Below are 4,159 nucleotides of genomic sequence, written 5' to 3' on the forward strand. Positions count from 1 at the left end.
GCCATTACACTAACTGCTGGTTCCCCAGAGCACATCTTCTTCATCTTTGTTTAAATTATTTGAGCCATAGCACTTTGAAGCCAGACTATAGTACTGTCACTACATGCATATTACATTAGGAAAGTATTACTTTGTAGATATCTCTAAAAAAAAAGAAAAAATAATTTTATTTATTTAGGTTTAATTTAACTTTCGAATAGGCATTCATAAACAAGGTTAAACATACTTAAAATAAGCAAAGATATATAGTGAAAAGTCTCTCTCATCCTTCTCCCTCATTTTTTCAGTTGCTCCCCAACACCTGAAACCCCTGTATATAGTTTCTTATTTGTCCTTTCAAACTTATTTATTCAGCTATGAGTAAATATAAACATAAGTAAATATAAATATATTTATAAATACAAATTTCTCCATCTTTTCCCCTTCACTATTATTATTTATATATTCAATCACTATACATCATTTAGATTGTAAAGAGACTTTACCCAGCATGATATACATTTCAGTCCAGTTGAGAATACTACATACATCCTCTTTAACAGATCTCTATCTCTGTGTCTGGTCTATGGCAAACTCTTTAAAAAAGAAAAAAAAAAGAAAAAAGATATGGAGTCCATAATTGGAAGCAAAATAAAAGAAGTTCTTGGATGAAAAGATTGGGGATGACTAGACAAAATATCTAAGGTCCCTTTCAGTAAAATGTTTAAACATATTTTATGTGTTATTTTACCTATTTATTTTTTGAGAGGTTTCTGCTGTAGGGTGCTTGTGCTCACCAGAAAAATAGAGACAGAGAGACAGAAAGCAAGAAATCACCCCCCAGGGGGAATGGCCACATTGCAATCCCTTCTCCTCCATTCTCCTCTCGGGATCTTGGGCATGCATGCACACGCACCTAGTATGAGTTTAAGCCACCGGGTGTGGGACTTGAACCGCAGTTAACTACATGGGAGTCTAGTGACATAGCCATTATGCCAACTGCTGGTCCCAAAACATTCTATGTGCTTTTAAAATCAGCTTTATTGAGGTGTAATTTTACACACCAAAATTTACCCCAAATGAAGGTATAAAGTTCAGTAAGTTCAATAGAAGACTTTTTTTTTTTACTGGAAAGAAAAACACTAATTAGTAGATGAAGAATATAAAATGCATGTAGTGACAGCACTATAGTCTGGCTTCAAAGTGCTATGGCTCAAATAATTTAAACAAAGATGAAGATGATGTGCTCTATTGTCCTTTATTTTTAGTAAGCAATTTTATCTGAACTCTTTGCACTTGGCTTCGACATCAATGTCATTATCATCACCAGGGCTCATTATCACCAGGGCTGTTTGTTCCATTTGTTGAAATGTCTTAGAGAATCTTCCAGAGCACATCATCTTTTATTTTTTGGAGAGATTGTTTTGCTATAGGGCACGTGCGCTCGCCAGACAGACAGAGAGAGACATAGAGACAGAAAGCGAGAAATCACCCCCCAGGGGGGATGGTCACACCACAATCCCTTCTCCTCCATTTTCCTCTCGGGATCTTGGGCACACGCACATGCGCCCGGCGTGAGTTTTAAGCCATCGGGTCCGGGACGAGAACCGCGGTCGACTACGTGGGAGTCCAGCGACATAGCCATTACACTAACTGCTGGTTCCCCAGAGCACATCTTCTTCATCTTTGTTTAAATTATTTGAGCCATAGCACTTTGAAGCCAGACTATAGTACTGTCACTACATGCATATTACATTAGGAAAGTATTACTTTGTAGATATCTCTAAAAAAAAAGAAAAAATAATTTTATTTATTTAGGTTTAATTTAACTTTCGAATAGGCATTCATAAACAAGGTTAAACATACTTAAAATAAGCAAAGATATATAGTGAAAAGTCTCTCTCATCCTTCTCCCTCATTTTTTCAGTTGCTCCCCAACACCTGAAACCCCTGTATATAGTTTCTTATTTGTCCTTTCAAACTTATTTATTCAGCTATGAGTAAATATAAACATAAGTAAATATAAATATATTTATAAATACAAATTTCTCCATCTTTTCCCCTTCACTATTATTATTTATATATTCAATCACTATACATCATTTAGATTGTAAAGAGACTTTACCCAGCATGATATACATTTCAGTCCAGTTGAGAATACTACATACATCCTCTTTAACAGACAATAAACCATATCTGTGTCCCACAAATATCTTACCTCTCCATTTTTACCCCAAATTATCTTTCCTGTGCTCTTCCCCTCCCACACTCCTTCCACTTTGTCTCTAGTATCCATAACAATTTTGAGTGCTTTTATGTTCTCCAGTCTTTTAGTCTCTACCACAAAGTGCGGACAGTCGGTATAAGTTAAGTGGAGACATACAATGTCTCTCTTTCATAGCCTGACTTGCTTTACTCAGCAACAAATCTTCCATATTCGTCCACTTTCTATCAAATTCCGGGGCCTCATTGTTTTTTATAGCTGAATAATATTCCATGGAGTATATGTGCTATACTTTTTCAATCCATTCATCCATTTGTGGATATTTGGGTTGGTTCCATGTCTTAGCAATCATGAATACTGCTGCAATTAACATAGTTGTGCAAGCGATTTTCTGACTGAGTGTTCCCTTGTCCTTTGCGTAGATACCTAGGAGTAGAATTGCTGGATCATTTGTAGATCTTTGAGGAAACTCCATATTGTTCTCCACAGTGGTTGAACCAGTTTACCTTCCCAACAACAATATGAGTGTTCCCCTTTTACCACATCCCCACCAGCACTTATCATTTTTCGTTTTTTTAATCTTCACCATTGCGACTAGGGTTAAGTGGTATCTCATTGTGGTTTTGATCTCTCCCTTACAATGAGGGATGCTGAACATTTTTTCATATGCTTTTTGACTGTTCATATGTCTTCCTTTGAGAGTTGTTTATTCAGCTCATTTTCCCATCTTTTAACTGGGTTAATCATTTTCTTCCGGGTAAGCCACTTGAGTTCTCTGTGCATTCTGGTTATCAGCCCCTTATCAGCACAGTTAACAAATATTTTCTCCTATTCTGAGAGTTGTCAATTCACACTAATTATGGTGTCCTGTGCTGTGCAGAAACTTCTTAATCTGATGTAATCCCACCTGTCTATTTTGGGGATTATTGCCTGTGCTTTGAGGGTCTTACTTAAGAAGTCTTTGCCTACCCCCATGTCTCCCGGAGTTTCCCCAGTGTTTTCCACCAGTAGTTTTACAGTTTGTGGTTTTACATTTAGATCTCTGATCCACTTTGAGTTCATTTTTGTTAATGGTGACAGATAGGGGTTCAGATTCATCTTTCTTTTTTTTTTTAATAATTGTTTATTTTTATTTATTCATTCATCTTTTTTTTTATTTGACCAGAGAGACACACAGAGAGAAAGAGAATGTGAGAAAGCAAGCCACCAGGTCCAGGACTCAAATCATGGTCGGCCATGTAGGAGTGTCCAGTGTCTTAACCACCACACCACCTGCTGGTTCCCAGATTCATCTTTCTACAGGTGGATACCCAGTTTTTCCAGCATCATTTGCTAAAGAGGTTTTCTTTTTTGTCTGTTTTTGTGCCAATACCATGCTGTTTTAATTATCACAGCATTGTAATATGTTTTTGGGTCAGGAAGTGAGATGCCCCCTGCACTCTTCTTGCACAGTATATCTTTGGCACTATGGGGTCTTTTATGATTCCAGACAAATTCTATGATTGTCTTTTCTAGCTCTGTGAAGAATGTCTTGTAATTTTATAGGGCTTGCATTAAATATGTAGGTTAATTTGGGAAGAATTGCCATTTTGATTATATTAGTTCTGCCAATTCAGGAACATGGGATGTCCTTCCACTTTTTTGTGTCCTTTTCAATTTCTTTTTTAAGGTTTTCATAGTTTTCCTTATAAAGGTCTTTGACTTCCTTGGTTAGTTTTATTCCTAGGTATCTTATACGTCTTGTGGCTATGGTAAGTGGGATTAATTTCTTCAATTCTATCTCTGTCTGCTTGTTGTTTGTATATAGAAATGCTATAGATTTTTGTAAGTTAATTTTGTATCCTGCCACTTTATTGTATGCATTTATTACTTGAAGAAGTTTTCTCGTGGATTCTATTGGATTTTCTATTATACAATCATGTCATCTGCAAACAGAGATAATTTCAGTTCTTCTTT

This window comes from Tupaia chinensis, unplaced genomic scaffold (genome assembly GCF_000334495.1).
Source record: "Tupaia chinensis unplaced genomic scaffold, TupChi_1.0 Scaffold000133_1, whole genome shotgun sequence".
Lineage (NCBI taxonomy): Eukaryota > Metazoa > Chordata > Mammalia > Scandentia > Tupaiidae > Tupaia > Tupaia belangeri.